Genomic DNA, 18,748 nt, shown 5'->3' on the forward strand with positions numbered 1-18,748 from the left:
GACATGCAGGGACTCTTTGGTGAGGCCAGAGAGTAGAGTGATTAAGACCACAGGCTCTGGAGCCAGACTGCCTGGATTAAACTCCAGTTCTGCTACTTCCCCACTGACAGGCCTTGGCAACATCACTTACTTTTTCCGTGCCTTGGTCTCTTCCTCTGCAAAATGGGGATGACAGCAGCACCTACCTCTTGGGATTGTCATAAGGATTAAATAGTTAATAAATGTAAAGAACTTAACGCTCTGTCTGGCAATTACTCCGGTTAGTGCTTAAAAACACTAGTGATTTTATGTTGGCAGTCTTGTCTGATAAAGTTATTGCTGAATGATTGAGCTTCTTAGGTGAGGCTGTTTTCCATTAGAAAATAAAAAGAAATCTGAAGATCTTCTCTGGTGGGGAATAAGCCTTAAAGGGATATAAAGGAATTAGCAGCATTTGTTGCCATAACAAAACCATTTCTTGGTCTTCTGTGGGCCTTTAACGGCCTATAATTTACATGGGGGCGCTCCCTCCATCTCAGCGGGCGCTGGGGGCGGGTGGGGAACCTTCCGTCTGAGCAGGCAGCTTTGGCAGAGCTGTTTGTGCAGGAAGAACGGAGGTCAAGGGACTCCTGGTATTGAAGGCCTTTCTCAAAATGAAGGATTTGGCTTCTGAGATTAATGTTCGAAGCGAACCCCTGCTATACTTAATTCCCTTTTCTGTGAACTCAGTACATTTTTAAAATTCAGTTAGGGGCCCTCCTAGGGAAACGGCAAACCCAGAATCCTTCGGACAGACTTCTGAATGGGCCTCATCCTCTGACCCGTGACCTGTGGAATAACATGTTTTAAATGTGCACACATTCGCACTAGCGGGGATTTAACATAAAATTGAAAAATAAAAGCTTTTTAAAAGGCTTCTGTGGGTAGCCGGCGGCCACTAGAGATAGGGACGACAGGGGAAACTGAAGAGGAAAGGTCTGTGTGGGTCAAGCTGCATGTGCTGGATTAGAATATGGTTTATTTCTCGGACAATTTGTGTTGGAGAAAACTATTACCAGCCTCAAGAGAAAACTTGGGTTCAGGCTGGTGATTTTGTTTGATCTGACAATCATTTTTCTGTTTCATGTAAAATCAGGGGGCATGAGGGAAACAGGAATGAGAGGTATTACCATTATTCACACTGTAATAATGTAATAACTGCTAACAGGTCAGCTCTGATAGACCCTCTCCCCGCCAAATCATTCACTATGACCTCACCACTGTCATAAGGTGTTGTTATGCAGGTAACAATATAGCTAGCGGTAATACAGCAACGACAATGTGCCAGGCATTGTACTAAGCTCTTTGTATTTCTCATTTAGGCCGCACATGTACTATCTCAGTACAGGATCTCTGCTCTTTAAGAAAAATATCTACTATTTATTGAGAATCTATAGTGTGGTGAGCATCATGTTGGGGTACTTTTATGCTTATCATCTAATTTCATCCTCACAATGACCCGGCAGTTAGATATTGTCATCAACAAGAAACTGCAGGTTAGGGGTTAGGAAACTTGCACATAATTACTCAGTTGCCAGGAAGCAAACTTTGTCTCGCTGACTTTGAGCCCCAGCTCTTTATCTTGCTGTCAGTCATGCTTGTCTCATCCAGTTGGAAAACTTACTCGGAAAGATCACTGCATCTCTCTTTTCACAGGGCAAGATCTTTGATGGGGTTCTTTTTGGGTTTCCAGGTTTCCAAATGGTGGGTCTTCTCCCCACAATTGTAGGCTAAAAAATTCTTTTGGAATGCCTTCATTCTGCTTCCCAGTTGAATATAGGCAGAGAGTAGAAAATGGTCCCTGTAGTATGGGACAGTTAATAGCAATTTAAAATAAAACAAAAAATTGGCTCTGCTACTTGCTCAATTGCAACTTGGAGCATTGGTAGGAAGCTCAGTTTCCTAATTGGAGCCATTGGGTGATACAAATGGTTGTGACTTTTTGGACACAGTTGTGATGACCAAAGATGATAAGATAATCTATAATTGGAAATGCTACATTCATGAGTGCTTATTATTACACAGTGGTTCTTTACAAATGTCTGAGATTTGCCTCTGTTTACTTGATCAGGGTGTCTTGGAATAATGCTATTTGTTCTAATATTATAGTGAGAAAGACAGTTCTTTGTGAGCTTTGGAGTAGAATTTTTCGAGGTTCTAATGGAAATTCCATTTCTTGAGTACTTTCTATGCGCCAAGAGATCTGCTGAGATTTTACCTCTCATTTTACCCTTGTAGAAATCCTGAGAGGTATGTATTATTATTTTATAAAGTAAGAAAGTAAAGCTCAGAAAGGTTAAGTAATTTGCCCAACATCACATGGCTAAAAGGTAAAACTGAGATTCAAACTCAAATCTATGAAATACCAACCTCCATGCTTTTTGCACTAACTCGACCATGCTGCCTTAAAGGTAGAAGGGAAAGAAGAAAGCAGAAAGTGAAAGTCAGGAGTCTGGAAAAATAAAACAGCCCAGGATTATAGGGTTGGCTGAGAATTTAGATAATAATAAGGGCAAAAACAACAGCAAGCATCAAGGCCAACGTCAAAGAAGAAATAATAAAAGCTCACATTTCTTTCGCCATTACCTGCCACTTTTAAAAATCTGTCTTATTCCTGGGGAGGGCAGTAGAAAGCAGGTAAGAACAAGAATTTCATTTATTTAATAGGTGCTGGTGGACAAAACTGGGGAGAGACAACATTTGAGAGAAAGTTACAAACTGAAAACTGCAGTGAGGACTTGCTTCTGGGACCTGGGCCTCCTCACAGGATGAGCTTCTCTGACTCCAGTTCATTTGGAGTCAGTCACCGCCACACTTTCAGATTCATTTTCTTTCTGTTTGTTTCGTTTTATTTATTTATTTCTCCCCCACCTTCACCCCCTATTGTTTTGCGCTTGCTGTCTACTTTCTGTGTGCTGTCTGCTTTCTGTGTCCATTCACTGAGTGTTCTTCTATGTCTGCTTGTCTTCTGTTTAGGCGGCACCTGGAACCCATCTTGGGACCTTCCGCAGTGGGAGAGAGGCGGTCAATCTCTTGTGCCACCTCAGCTCCCCAACCTGCTGCACCTCTTATTATCTCTCCTCTGTGTCTCTTTTTGTTGCGTCATCATGCTGTGCCAGCACTTCCTGTGGGCCAGCACTCCCTGTGGGTCAGCACTCCTGCGTGGGCCAGCACACCACGCGGGCCAGCTCTCCTTCCCCAGCTTGCCTTCACCAGGCAAGAAATAGCATCCTGGACCTCTTATATGGTAGACAGGAGACTAAGTGCTTGAGTCACATCCACTTCCCCAGATTCATTTTCTTATTCCTGGACATTATTCCCCATGGACTACCTGATTTGCGGTGGAAAAATCTGTGAGCCTCTTGAATCCTTTAGCTCAGATAGTCCCTGATGGTGAGAGGCCAGGATCCTAGTCACTTCTGGAAAAGAAAAGGAAAATTCAGACTAATGTGGAGCTGGGGTTTCAAGTTGTCTTGAGGACGTGGAGCCCTTTTTCATGGCTGGGAATGTCAACCCTTAGATATGGTATGAGAGTCTGAGAGTATTCTCACTGCCTGCTGTTCATTGCTCACTTTGGCTTGTATTGACAAGGAACCAATCTAAAACTCAGAATATGTTAAGTCTTGCTCCATAGGAGAGACAAACGATGAAAGAAGCTTCATTTTAAGGGAATATTTCATAATCTTTTGCGGTAGTGCAGCATGAGAAAAACCCAGTATAGCTTAAATGGACCACCCGGGCCTCTCTTCAGTACCGTGTATTGCAAATTAGTACATAATTACTGATTTTAAAAAAGCATTTTTTTTTAAAGGTATCAAATGCAGCTGTTAGATTTTATGAGAGTGGGAATTAGTCCTAGCCTCCGTACTCAGCTGAGAAGCCTGGGACAAATTACTTAACCTCCCTGACCTCAGGATCTTCATCTGCAAAATGGGCATGAAATAACTCACAGGATGGATTTATAAAGGCCGGTGACATAAAGTAAGTGAAACTGCCTTGTAAAGTAGGAAGGGCTTCACTAATGTAAGGGATTATAACTTCTTTCTTGAAAAATGAAGTAAAACGGAGGAGAAAGGGTGGAGGCATGGATCATACTTTAGCCTCCGATAGTCCTTTAAAAAATTTTTGAGTTTAAAAATGATTTCCTCCTGAATATTTCACATGATTTTCAAATGGGAATGGCCATTATTTGTCCAACATCAGCTTCTAACTAAATAGGATAAATAACTCTCTCCCAGGGTCAGACAGTAGGTCAAGTGCCTAAATCCAAATTACAATTAAGCATATGCGGATGATTGATTACTGGGTCCTGAGGTTCTTTCTATTAGTGAACAATCCTCCGTGGAATGTACAGGCCAGTTTATCTTGTGTATCTTGTCAATCTTGTAACTTTTAAGTGAGATGAAAATCAGTTGGACACCTCTTTCATTAAAGGGGCTTTATTTCCCATTGTATTCAAAACTGTCCACAATATATGTAAACTGTTTGCAAAATCTCATCATTAGAACTTTTCAGAAACGGAGGCCAGGAGAGTTTAAATGAACGGCTCATGGGAGTCCTGGATCTAGAACCCACTTCTTCCAAGTCTGGTCACACCTTCTCTTTTTCAGAAAAAGCCATAGTCGAACATAAATACAGAACTTCTGCTACTAGTACATAATAACATAAACAGCTAACACTTTATGCCAGGTTCTTTAGGCATCAGCTCACTGAACCACCGCAAAACATCTGCTGACTATGCCTTCACTTAAGTAGCCCGATGAGAATCAGTACTGTTTTTTTCTCTCACTTGAATGACATTGCAACCCGAAATCACAACCCTGTTTTAGGTTCCTGGTGGTGCCCGCTTCCTCTTCTAGTTTGTTTAGTCACAGAATTCGATTCCTGTTGGCCGCTGACGCGCCTGCAAACAGGCTTAGCGCCCCATTGAAATGTGTGAGGCTTCTTAACCCTTGTATGAACAGGTAACGCGGAGGGGGTGGGGCAGGGGCGGCGGGCCTCAGGGTTTCTTCGGGCTGGGGCTGGGGTGGGGGGGGGATCGAGCCAACTCCCCAGAGATCAGGCGAGGTTAAGGGAGGGCTTGGCGGCTGTTTCTAAATGCAGTGTTTTTTTGTTCCCTTTCTAGAAACCAGCTGTAACTTTAGGTCAGAGCGCATTAAAATGAGCTGCTTCTGAAGGAGCGGCGGCGCCTAAGCCCCAGGCCTGCTCCGAAGGCCCCGGTAAAGGTCAGGGCTTCGTCCGCGTGACTGTCCTTCTGCGCACGTCCGAGCCAGGCTCTGCCTCAGGTAGGACACTTGGGCAGGTCCCCGCCTGCCGGGGTCGTGGCCGTTCGGGCGGTCTATACCAGGGGACCCTGGGGTGGGGCTGATCGGCTGGCGATTCCACACAGCAGGTTCCTTACTCCTCACACAGGATCCTGGTTTAGTTTTTCTGAGCTGCCGAAAGGGGGCCGGACGCCTGCCTCGGACACACGTCCTCAGGTGGGACAGGTGCCACTTCTCAGGCCGCTTCAGGAGGTCTGCAGTGGGTGGGACGTTTTGAGCGGGTCGGGAAGTCAGGCCGGTGAAGTCCCCCCAATCTCTGCCATCAAGGGCAGATTTAAAAAAAAACACACACAACAAAAAACCTTCGGCCAAGGTATCTGCACTCCTCAAACAGCAGGAATGCTGCACTGGCCTTTAGCCAGCGGAGGCTCAGCGAGCAGGATAAAATTTCAGCGCGGATTTACGGGAAGTTGCTGGTGTTGGGAGTAAAAATCTGGTTTGGTGAGTTTAAGGGAAGGGAGTAGACGGGAGACAACCTAGCTACTGTGAGGCGGATGGCCCCGGCAGGGGGAGGGCGGCGGGAGGAGGGCGGGCGGGAACCGGGGCGAGCTGCGAGTCTCGACGCGGAGCGCTCCGGGTGCGCAGCGCCCGGCCCGGCTCCCTGCGCGGCTCGACCCTCGCGGGTGTGGACCCGGCGCGGGCTCTGCGGGTGGAATCGCCGCGCTTTGAAGTTCTCGCTGCGGTCGAGAGTTTCGCCCCCGAGAGCTGCCTTCTGGTTATCGCTCCGGCTTCACACTTTGGAATGTGCAGCTCGGGACGGGGCGAAGCCAGGGCTAGGGGAGTTCTTGTTGAGAGTTTCTCTCTGCAGGTTTCCAAGATTAAGAAATTTTGACAAACTGGAATTCCCAGAAGCCAGGGAGTTAAGCCTAAAACGATCTGTTGCTTTAAGCGGCACAGTGGGGAGTAGCTGGACACTCCTTATTTTGGTTTTACATTAAAAAGAGGGAGGCAGGGAAGATGTTGTAGGTTACTTCCTAGCTCTGTAAATTGCTCCGGGGCTGTGAATGGTGTTAATTTCTGAAGTGGGCGACTCCAAATACATAACAAAGGTAGGTGGTTTTCTGTAATCCTTCAAACTACGGCCCCTTAATCTTATTTTGGGTCCCAATTTTGAACAATGCCTTTTCTTCTGTCTTCAGGTTGTTCGCGGTCATTCTACTACCCTCTTTCCTACTCGGGTGTATTTAGAAGGAATTAAGTGGTTTGTAAAAAAGATACCAAAACCTGCAGCTTCTGGAAAAGCAGAAAATCATATGCAGTCTGCCCCATCATGTTTCCTGTAGTGGTGAATCCTTTTCCATAAAAGAAACTGATTTTTCACCCTTGAAAACACATGATTGGGCCTTGCGGAGGTACAGGTGACTTTTTAGACTCAGATTTTTAAATCGTGTTGGGAAGACATTCATGACAGGCGTCTCACCTAAATGCTCACCCAGGCAGGCAGGTCTTCTGTAGTAATTTGTCTCTGAAGGTAAACAGGCAGTGGAAGTTTAGTTGTTTATAAAATTCAATCTGCAGGAAAATTAGGTTGACAGGTTGACAGGTGGTAAATCACCCCCGTCGTTGGATATTTAAGAGATCATTAAAATACATGGAAATGGAATTTTTTTGAACAAAACGATTCATTTTTTTAATTGGGTAAAATTTCAGCTACTCTTTTGTGTACTGTCCCAAGGCATTTTAAATGTGGCTTCTTTCTTGAGGCTAACCAAAGTTTTAGAAAGACACTGTCCTCCAGTTACTTACATATGGTACTTATTGATTTGAGCTAAAAATGAAGCATTTCTAGTGATATTTTAATGACTCACTGTTTTCTTTAGCAGGAATGTAGATTAAAAATTATTCTTTAAACGTTTTGATGCTGGAGTCACATGAAAATTTTTTTTGGAGAGAAGCACAGCGTTTTATACTAGGTTGAGGGCACAAACATGAAGGGGTTGCCACCTTTTAAGCACAATTGCTGGGGGGTGGCAACTACACCAAGAGCTTTTGAGAAATGCAGGTGCCAGCCCTAAAAGGTTAAAGGAGGTGAAAGATTGTCAGTGGTATAAAGCACAGCCTCCGGACAAACCGGGCTACCTGACCAAGAAAATAAGATACCGCTTTGTGGGGGTTTGTTGTGCTGTTAATTTAAACTATGATCTTTGTCAGACTGGCGATCTGAAATCTGGGAGAGAAACAAAATCAACCCAAGTCTGAACGAGAAACAGGAGGATGAGAAAAGGGAAGAGATAGTCCGGATTTTTGTTTTCTTCCTTGTCTACCTTATCCTTCACCCTGTTCTGATATTCATACCATTGGCCCTTTGATTAATTACTGCATCTTGAGAGAATGGGAGATCAGAAATTTCATTAGAGTTTACTTTGTTTATTAACTTTTAATAGATGTCAAATGAAGAAATGAGCTGACCCATGCGTCTTCACTCAACTAGGCTAGATTTAAATTTATCAGACCCAAGAGTCTTTTTGCAGGTATTCTGAGCATGCTTTCCTCTTGGCTATGGTGTTTGTAGAAGTTTGTAGAGTTGAGAATTCAGCAGCATCATTTTACTCCAATCTTTCCGTTTTTTCCCCTATCTTTATTTCTCGTATTCTATAGTTTTAATAGTCAGCATACTTGTGTTTGGTTTGTCACTGTGCTGCTTCAGACTAAATTTGAAAGAATTCTGCCCAAAGTCGTTGGTGATTCTGAAGATGAAGTAAAGATAGAAAGCAAGGAAACTGCTTCTGCACACGTGTCCTGTATACTTGCTGTAACTAGTATATAAGACTACTCACATTTTTTTTTACTCATGTGATATGAGCATTCAGATTAGATTATTCTTCCTGGTTTAGTACGATTAAACCTGTTCTAGGCAATTATTTTTTAAGATGAGAAGGTTAAAGTCGTTGAAATTACTTCTTACAAAATGAATTTGCTTTCCAAATTTTATGTTTGAGCTGAAGATTAAAAGTAGATCATGTCCCAAAGGATCGGACTTTGACTGGTGTTAGAAAGTATTTGCCTCTTTCAGACTGGTGTCCAAGTCCCTTCCCTGCTTCTTCAGGAAAGGGCAGGGGAGTGGGTCCACGGGATACCGGAAGTGGGGTTCGGGGAGGGTGAGTTGCTCAAAATTGCACCAAGCTCGAGTGAAATCGATTTGGTTGTTCCAGAGGATACATAATCCTGGAAAACACTTTCTGTGAAGAGGGCTTAAATTTGGGATTCATAAGACTGAGAAAGGGGATACATTTCGCATGAATCTGTAGATTCTGTGGGCCAGTACTTTCTAGGTTACCATTAAGATACAAATGCTGCTTTAAATGTTTGTCGGAATGACTCCAAGTTAAAAGATAATGTTGGAATATCTATATATCTGTCAATCTATAGATAGATAGATAGATAGACAGAGAGATAGATAGATAGATAGACAGATAGACAGATTATATTGGAAAGTTTCGACTGCTGGCCTGATTCAGAGATGTATTTTTCCTGTTGGAAGTAGTCTCTGTATCTTATAATAATGTTGATTTTCTGGTTTAAAATCGTAAGAGGTTAGTGTTAATCAAAACAACTACCTGTTCAAAGTAATTCCTTCAAAGAACAACTGGAAAATGATTTTCAATAATTGTAATTTGAGAATGACTTGAGTTTTAAGATAGGAGGCCTTTGGAACCTTCTGATAAAAAGGTCATAGAAATAAGTAATTGAATAAATTGCCACCTCAGCTTCCTTGCAAAAGCTCACATGGGTGGGATTCGGGGAACATGGCATCCTGCCTCATTTTGGAGGTGGTGTAAGTTTGATTTCTGATTGCTTCTGCTCCTCTCATGGTTGCTTCCCCTTCTATCCCTTCAGTATTTGACCCCGGGGGAATGGGAAATGTATTCTCTCCTTGAAGTCAATGCACACCCATGTTAAGAATCGCTTGTATTTGGCCCTGAAAAAGGTGTGGGGGAGGGATTTTCCAGCGAAAGTAGAAGGGGAGAGAGTGTCTGGAAAAATAAATGGCCAAGAAACTGGAGAGTTCTGAATGTGTGTGTAGTGTGGGATTTGCCAGAAAGTTCACATAGAGATCATAAATGCCCCCAAACTGTTGCAGGTGAACTGACAACTGTGGGAATTTGAGGCTAGCCACCCCCTCCTTTCGTAATTCAGATGTTCCTCAGGCACTGCAATAGATGGCTAATTTGAAAGAGTTCAAGATTTCATCAAAAGTAAATCTGATTACAAAAGGCACCAGCCCTTCCACCTTTCTCCCACTCTCTGCCTTTCCTCTGCTTTCTGCATTGATTTAAGGACACCTGGGAAAAGAACCCCAGCTCAGTTTCTGTAACTTATATATATTAATATGAACATTTTTTTGTGTTGCTGTGATTCCTCAGATTTTGTCATCATAGGAACTTAGTTTATTAAAAAGATAATTTCGGGATATGTTTAGATAATGTATACGGTTATGAAATACAAAACAGTAAATTGATTATATGATAGTATCTCTTTTGGCAAATCTTATCAAAGGGTTAAGAGTCAGAGAATTTTAGGAATCAAAAAAACAATCTCTACCTTTTTGAAGGCCATTTGATAGAAATATCAGAAGACAAATGCTAGTGTAATCCTGAAAACCCTTTGTGATTTTGGGTCAAATATCAATTCTTTGGTCTCAGCAAATTCCTGGTTCTGCAAAATGTAACCTTTATTTGCCGATTACAGTTGGTCACAATAATCCAGAAAACAATATCCAAACTTTTAAATCACAGTCTTTGCCTTTGGGGATAGTGTATGTTTGTGGTCTCTTATTTCTGTGTGAAGAACGCACAGTCTTTCTTATGAGCATAGCAACCCAGTGCTCAGACGGTAGGTGGTTGCCCGGTGGGTGTTTGTTGATTGTGCTTTGCTGCTTTGCTTTGGCTAATAGTCTTGCTCAGATTCCCCAAGTATCCACCAACTGCAGTGGAAGACAACCTGATCCCAGATGCTATGGATAATCCACACATGGGTGACCAAGAGTTAACTATGTTTACGGCTGGGTGGGGGTGGGCGTACAATGAATGCAGGGCTTTGTGCAACCAAAGCGGAAACAGGCTGCCTCTACCTGACCAAGGAAATACCAACCTGTAAAAATTATGATAAAATTATAGCAAGAAGCATCTGCTTTTCAGAACACTGAGACCTGGTTCAATATTCTATAAAGAATTTCACATGCCAAATGAAAAAAAAAAGTACTTAATCAAATGAACAGAATTTTTCAGGTGTTTGATTCCCATTCTTAAAGTGCGTATTTGGGCATTTTGAACTCGGGTAAAAAAGTCATGTTTCTGAAAGTAGTGATCCATGTCGTTGATTATAATGGCCCTGTGACTTTTAAGAAGATGACTGAAATAATCTTTCTCTTCGTTTGGTATTTATTTATTTAAAAAAATAATAACATGGTCCTGGGTACACCAAGCCTTTGCCAAGGTTAGGCCCATCTTCTCAGTAGCCTTGTCAAGACAAAGTCGCCTTTGTGTAACTACAACTGGGAGTTTTTGGTGACACAGAAAACTCAATTGGGCACTGCAAATTCTATGGCCTGATGTTTTTGTTGTTGTTGTTTTTTAAAAATATTTTATCAGCCAGTATCTATGATATATTTCTCCATGTGGAAGATCTTACTATTTACACTCTCCCAGGGAAGAGTGTGGTGGTTGAAGTCTTATCTTGGAGTTAGATTATAAAAGGCAAAAGCTGCAGCATGCTGATGCAGAGGAGAGTTCACCTCTGTGGTCTATCAGGCACTGCAATAGATGGCTAATTTGAAAGAGTGCAAGATTTCATTAAAAGTAAATCTGATTACAAAAGGCACCAGCCCTTCCACCTTACTCCCACTCTCTGGCAATCAGCAAAATTTGGTCACATATGGAGAGAAAGAAAATGGTTTTTGATGGAGTAAACATGACTCTTTGGGGGAAAGGGTTGACTATTTGCACTAAATTCGAACGCCATAAAGTAGAGTGGCTAAGGGCATAGACTATCTTGGTTCAAATCCTGGTTCTGCGACTTTCAAGCTGTGTGACTTTAGACAGATTACTTAGCCTCTCCATGACTCCGGTTCCCCAGCTGTAAAATGCCTATTTCACAAGGTTATAAATATTAAATAAATTAATCTATGTGATTATATGCATGCATGTGTAGATGGATAGATGATAGAGATAGATAGATAGATAGATAGATAGATAGATAGATAGATAGATAGATAGATAGGGAGAAAAAGTTTAGAACAGTGTCTGGCAAACAGTTCTACATACGTATTTTTTTTTCCCTAGGAGGTACCAGGGATTGAACACAGGACCTCCTACATGGGAAGCAGGCCCTCAACCACATGAGCTATATCCACTCCCCACAAATATGCATCTTGCTTAGATGCTTTTTTCTGAATTCGTTTCCCACTACCCCACTCCATGTAGGAGTTTTATATTTCATGACTTCTTCTGCTGGTAGGAATCCAGTCTTCTCTCTGGAGCCTCATTCCTTGGGGCTTTGACCAAAAGGTCGTTGCCTTTCTAAGCAGACACTGTTTTGCTAAGTTTTTTTTGGTTTTTATTTCTTATCTATGTATAGGGAAAATGTCACCTAGAGTCAGCCTGAATGCATTTCCCCCCTCAAACTTTAAGGTGTTGATTAGAAAGAAAAGGAACAAGTCTATTTTACCTGTCAAGCGAGAGACCACCAAGTGTCCTGCTGAAAATAGAATAGATTCTGAAGAAGGCTAATGCAAAGAATTTTTCTGTGTGTAAGAGCTTAGATCAAACTTAAGTCATTCCTATTATGACTTTTATTGATTAGTATTAACTAATCATAAGCTGTATATGGTGGGACTTTCTCAGAACTGTTACATGTATGCCCTCCTGGTATTTCATATCTCTTAATTTTGTGCATATAGTCTTTTTCCTAACAAACAGAAACTGAGTTCCTTGGAGGCAGATTTGGGCGGGGGTGATATTTGCATCCCTCATTGTTCTCAGTTAATAGTGAGTGCCCTGTAAGTAAAATAAGAGTTTCTTTGCTAGAATGCATTGCTACCTAAAATAACAGCATTTTTGGTATTCCATAGCTATGTTTTATTTATCATACTTACGTAGATCATTTCTCATATTTGTTCCACAAGCTTCATCAACAGTTTTTGGGTAGAGGAAATTTGGCGCAGATGTAGTGAGCTTGGACAGAAATGAGCCAGAACAGAAACGCTACCCGATTGTGTAAAAGTTTATCTCTGCTTTAATACACTTTAAAAGGCTTGTTAAGAGATATTATTGGGAGAAAAAAATGCATTTTCTCAAAATTAGAAGGAAATTATTAAGATAATTATTAGAAGGGAAAATTTTCAGTTTCTCATAATTAGGGAGAGTGAACAAAGAAATCCAAATGTTGAGGAACAATATCAGGTGAATGTCCAGGTCTTGGGAGGACAATGGTGTGGCCTTTTCTGGTGCACTGGTGGTGTATTCTTAATCAAGGAAATGAGACCAGGAAGAAGGACAGGTGACTGATGTGTTGAGAGAATTGCCTGTAGTGAAATCCTATTTGTCGAGCAAAGGGAATCAAGTAACAAGTTAGCTCTTCCCACTTGGTGCAAACAATAGTTTGGCCCAGGAACCTCCTTTTTACTCTTTGCCCTGCATTGTGGATTCCAGGATCCGCCTCCAGGTAAATGTAGATTTGCCAACGAGTAAACAGAAACTGCCAACTCAGAAGGTGCAAATGAGCCCAGGAATTTGTGCTTTTCACCTTGCTCAAAGCCTGGGATCTTGGTAGTCTCCCAGCGTCCTTCCCCGAGTGGAACCGAGGAGTCCCTTACCCAGGAGGAGGCAAAGGGGTGAGCACCCGTGTTCTCACACATCCCAGTAATGTGTTGAGGGTCTCATCCTTTCCCCTTGGGCTGGACATACAACCAGTGACTGAAACCACAGAAGCTGCTTACCTGCTCTCTCTGCCTCCACCCTTGCCCCCACCCTGTATGCTGTTGTTGTCACGGTAGCTAGAGTCACTCTTTTAAATCAGAAGTCATGTTATGTCAGTCCTCTGCTGAAAACTTCCTAGCAGCTCACCATCTCACTCTCATTCTGGTTAAAAGAAGACGAGCAGACAAAAGCATGTGAGGACAGATAGACACAGAGAGCAGACAGAGCGCAAACAATGGGTGGGGTGGGTGGGGGAAAAAAACAACAACCACAGAAAGCCTACGGGGCACTTTAGTTCTAGCCCCAATACCTCTAACCTTACCTCCCTTACCCCTGTGCTTCAGCCACGCTCGCTTCCTTACTGCTGCTCAGTGCTGAGCACGGTAGTGGCTCAGAGCCTCTGCTGGATGTTTCTTCTCCCGGAACCATCTTCCCCAAATAGCCACATGGCTCACTCCTTCACCTCCATTCTCTGTTTCCTGCTGGCACTCTCTATCTCCCTTCTGGTCTCTAGTTTGTATTTTGGACTTACCGCGTTTTAGCCCACTGTGTAATTGTATGCTTTATTGTCTCTCTTCCCCACTAAAATGTCTGTTTTGTTTGTTTTAAATTTCTTGTGGGGAAGCGGATGTGGCCTTCCTCTGCCATGTGGGAGGTCCAGGGTTCAAACCCAGGGCCTCCTGACCCATGTGATGAGCTGGTCCATGCACAGTGCTGATGTGCACAAGGAGTGCCGTGCCACAGGGGTGTCCCCCGCGTAGGAGTGCCCCACGCGCAAGGAGTGTGCCACGTAAGGAGAGCAGCTCAGCGCGAAGGATAGTCCAGCTTGCCCAGGAGTGGGGCTGCACACAGGGAGAGCTGATGCAGCAAGATGATGCAACAAAATGAGACACAGATTCTGGGTGCCCCTGACACAAGCGGACACTGAAGAACACACAGAGAATGGACACAGAGAGCAGACAACTGGGGGGGAGTGGGGGCAGGAAAGGGGAGAGAAATAAATAAATCTTTAAAAAAACACTTATTCTGGTAACATATATGTAACATGAAATTTCCCACTTGAATCATTTTTAATTAAGCGTACTATTCAGCAGTATTAATTACATTCCCAATGCTGTGCTCCCATCATCACCATCCATTACCAAAACTTTTTCATGACTCCAGATGGAAACTCTATGCCTATTAAGCAATAACTCCCTATTCCCCCTCCTCCCAGCCCTTGGTAACCTCTAATCTACTTTCTGTCTCAATGGCTTTGCTTATTCGAGATATTTCATATAAATGGAATCATACAATATTTGTCTTTTTGAGTCTGGCTTATTTCACTCAAGATAATGCTTTCAAGGTTTATCTGCCATGTAGTATATATCTAGACTATCTGTTTCATTTGTTGATGTATCTCAAGCACCTCAGAGCAGTGTCTGCCACAGAGTAGGTGCTAAATAAATATTCATTGAATGAATGACTGAAACACACAGGCTTTTACACAGCACAAGTAGGACAAGTATACACGAATGTAGGATAACTTGTGTGTTTTATACACAACCACGGAACACCACCATGAACACATCTTTCTGAACGTCGATGCGTGTGGATTTTCCCTCAGCCCTCGCCTGCGAAGCCACCATGTTTTCTGTGGTTTCATTTTCTTTGCCACCACAGGCCCTTGGTGGAGGCCGGATGACTAAGTAACGTGCAAGGCAGGCTGTGTGTGGGGATGTTGCAATCGTTTCAGCAGTTCCCTGTTTCCAAATCATAGCCTGGTCTTTGGCAATCTTTCTGTGATTCTGATCTAAATCTTGCTTGCTGGCCTCTCTGCTTTGAACCAGTTTTTGTGAATTGCATGCCCTACAGATGATTACATTTGAATAACTTGTTAATACGTTGTTTATCACCTTTTTCAATTGTGACTTAATTATAATTAATGCTTGTTCTGAAAGTAACCGTCAAGGCAAGTTTTTTTAAACTCTGTCTTTTGACCTTTGAGGTTTTGCCAAGTGCCAACTGCTGCAACAGGAGTCTGTATAGATTTTTCTCAGTTAGATATTTTGCTTTGGACGGGCATGAAACAGGAGTGCTGGTGGCGTTGTCTGCCCCCGAACCTTTGTACAAAACCTTGATCTTGCCTTTTACTGAAACTGTCTGATCTCTTATGCTTGTTTGCCAGTTCTGGCTACATTCTCTCCTTTTGAACAGCTATCTTGGTTTGGCAAAATTGCTGTCCTTGGCCCTTGAGGTCTAGCTCCCACTGTGCGTTCATTTTAGACCCACGATCTGGCACTGGAAGGGGCTTCCCCATGGCTGGTAAAACTCTGTGGCCATTAGGCTTTGGAAACTTACACTGATTTCTTGAAGGGAGTACAGGTTCTGGGAAGGTTTATTTGCAGTCAAGAAAAAGCTACAGTGTATGAAATCTGCTGAGGGTGGATGAAGATCCTAGATTTAGTTATTTCTGACTATTGCTGATCATGGCTTGTGGCTGATTTAGAATTAGTTGATAATTTTTGACTTCTGGGTTGACTTAGAACCATCCTCATCATTGATAGTAACTGCTCAATTTTCTGGCTGCATTGAGAAATTTAAAAAACAACACTAAAACTAAATATACCTAATAAATACATAAAACTAAATATACCTAATAAATACATAAACTAAATATACCTAATAAATACATAAACTAAATATACCTAATAAATACATTGCTAGTATGTAGAGTTCTTTGTGCACTTTATTACTTACCATATTTGCAAGGGACATTAAAAATAAATAGCATGTGAATATTAAATTTGATCTGTTCTTAATGATAAACTAAGTAGAGTGAGCTGATAGTGATTATTTATGAAGTAGAAACATTTTCCAAAATGTAGAACCGGTAAGTCAGTACACTTGGAATAAAAAAAGATGAATATGAATTAAACTGGTTTAAATTAGATACTGATAGGCATAGCTATCATTTGTTGAGCAGCTGCTATGTGCCAGACACTGGGTGTTGGGTAGGCAATGTTGAATGAGTTCTCAGCCCTCATGGGGCTTTCCTTGAGGATGCAGGTGGGATTAAGTGCTTTGAAGGAGCCAACAGGTACTAGACAATCCTGGGTGGAGCTTTAGCAGGGCGGTAAAGAGAAGGTTTTTCCTGGGAGGTGATGCTGAAGGCGTCTGATGGGCAGCAAGATGTGCATCTTTGCCAAAAGAACTAGCATTTGTTAATGATCCTAAGGCTAGAAGAGCTTGGCATTTGAGGGGCTTAAAAGAAATGTGAAGCAGCTTCATTGTGGCGGGGGAAGAGGAGAGGCTGCACAAGGTTGAATTGTGATGTTATGGGTCCAGATCATGTCGGGCTAACCATGGAAAAGAATTTGCACATTATTATTCCAAGCCCAGTGGAAAACATTAAAGGAGATTTACTTATTGAAACATAACTCTTGATTACGGAATGAAGCCTGGGTTGGAGGGAGGTTGTGGCAGCAGATGAAGCCAGAAAAACAGGATTCCGTTTGAGGGTGGCAGTGGAGACGGAGGGCAGCTGGGCAGCTGGGTGTTCTTTCTTCTGTGCACCCACCTGTCTTTTTTAGAGCCTCAGTTCAGCCTTGGCAGGGGTGTCACCAGTGGCACACATGGCAGGATTTGGTGTTGGCCTGGGCATGAGGAGGACGGAGGAGCAAGGATTCTGGCATGAGCGATGGAGGAAACCAGGGGAGATGATATTTGAGGGAGACAGAGAGAATCAAGTGTCCCTTTGTATCCGGCAAGTGCAGGAGACACCTCCAATGTCTAGCATTCTTCCAGGTGACTATTGTATTTCAGGATTTCCTTTCTATGTCCAGATTTTCAAATATATACATATATAGTGTGTGATATTTATATCACAAAAGACAAATAATTGTTAAGCACTAATTGAACATCTGCTGTGTACAGGAAACTTAGTTTCCCAGGACTTCCTCAACAAAATACCGCAAAATGGATGGCTGAAGACAACCGAAATATATTATCTCACACTTATGGAGGTTCGAACTCTCAAATCGAGGTGCTGGTAGGACCTTGCTTTATTCGAAGAAACAGTTCCATGCCCCCCTCCTGGCTGGTGGCAGTGGCCAGCAGTTCTTGGCATTCTGGGAGTTGTGGCATGGCTCAGTCTCTACTTCCATCGTCTCTTGGTCATCTTCTCTCTCTCTCTGCCCTTTCTCCTTATAAGGACACCAGTCATACGGGACTAAGGGCCCATCCTACTCTAGTATGACTATTTTAACTTGCCTAATTAATCTGTAATGACTCTTATTTCCAAATAAGGTCCCATTCTGAGATACTGGGTATTAGGACTTCAAAATATGTTTTGGGGACTCATTGCGACCCATCTCAGGGGTCAAGCATTAAACATACACACACAGACACAACTTAAATATGATTTCAGTCATCAAAAATCTCCTAATACAAAATAATTGTGTGTATGTGTATAATATTGAAAACTATAAGCATAAATCGTAGCATGAGCAAAGATTCATCCAGAATTACAGAAGATAAAGAAATATTATAGGAAGAGGCACAGTGGATTTCTGTGTGAGTTACAGCCACCCCCTATTCAGGGTATGCAAATTCATGCTGCAAATACCTACACAAAAATGGATCCATTCTTTGAAAGGCTGATTTGTATCTCTAGCAAGCTCCTTTCTTGAACTTCCAAGGCAAGCAGGGGGGGATATGGTGGTGAACAAGGCACACACCTTTTGGGGCTTGCAGTGCTGGAAGCTTTATCTGTTTATTTTTAGTACCACTACTGCAACCCTTCCCTCCTTCCCACCATGGCTAGTCTTAAAAAAAAAAAAAAATTGCGCATATGTTTTCAAATTTTTGGGAATAAAGTGCCCTATTTTGGCCTGAGGCAATGGAAACTTTCAGTTCAAAAAAAGTGATAAACCATTAGGGGTGGGTGGAGGTAGAAGAGGTTACCATGAATAATGTTTTGCAATCATGGTTTGGGAACTGTCAAGGGCCGCAGCTTTTTATTCTGGTATGTCAACACCAGTGGAGCTCTTGAGGTAAAATCAAATTTATGATTGCTTAATTGGGTGTGGTTTTTGTTTTTTTTCGTAAGATGGGTCAGTTTCCAAAAGGATTTGTAGCCCCTGAAGGTTTCACATCTTTCTAAAGTCCTTTGTAATGAGAACAGTACCACTGTAAGGTATACTGCATCCATCTCACAGAGGAGGAGGCTTATGTCTGAGTAAGTGTTCAACAGTTATTTGAAGCCAAACACTTTAAGTTCAAGTTAAAAACAGAGACAGCAATGATGTCTACTATTAATTGAATGCCTCCTGTATGCCATGCCTGATTTTATTTAATCAACAGAACCACCCCTAAGAAGTAGGTCTTGTTTATCATCCTCATTTGACAGACGTGAAAATGAGGCCCTGCTCGGTCAAACACCTTACCCAAGGAAAATGGTGAAGTCGGGATTCAAGCTCTTTTAAAGTTTTCCAGATGAGCTTAGGTTTG

General features: G+C 42.4%; 1 protein-coding gene across 19 annotated transcripts in view; it reads left to right on the forward strand.

The window, feature by feature from the left end:
* The first annotated feature begins 4,870 nt into the window (after positions 1 to 4,870).
* RBM47 (RNA binding motif protein 47) overlaps positions 4,871 to 18,748 on the forward strand; it is a 165,399-nt gene continuing 151,521 nt past the window's right edge. For 8 of the 19 annotated variants that reach the window (XM_058299466.2, XM_023592299.3, XM_058299490.2 and 5 more), the window contains exon 1: positions 5,908 to 6,391. The gene's annotated coding sequence lies outside the window, so the exon portion shown is untranslated. The other 11 variants (XM_071216833.1, XM_004448691.5, XM_071216852.1 and 8 more) reach the window with 9 other exon arrangements.

Source organism: Dasypus novemcinctus, chromosome 1 (genome assembly GCF_030445035.2).
Source record: "Dasypus novemcinctus isolate mDasNov1 chromosome 1, mDasNov1.1.hap2, whole genome shotgun sequence".
In the NCBI taxonomy this organism is placed as follows: Eukaryota; Metazoa; Chordata; class Mammalia; order Cingulata; family Dasypodidae; genus Dasypus; species Dasypus novemcinctus.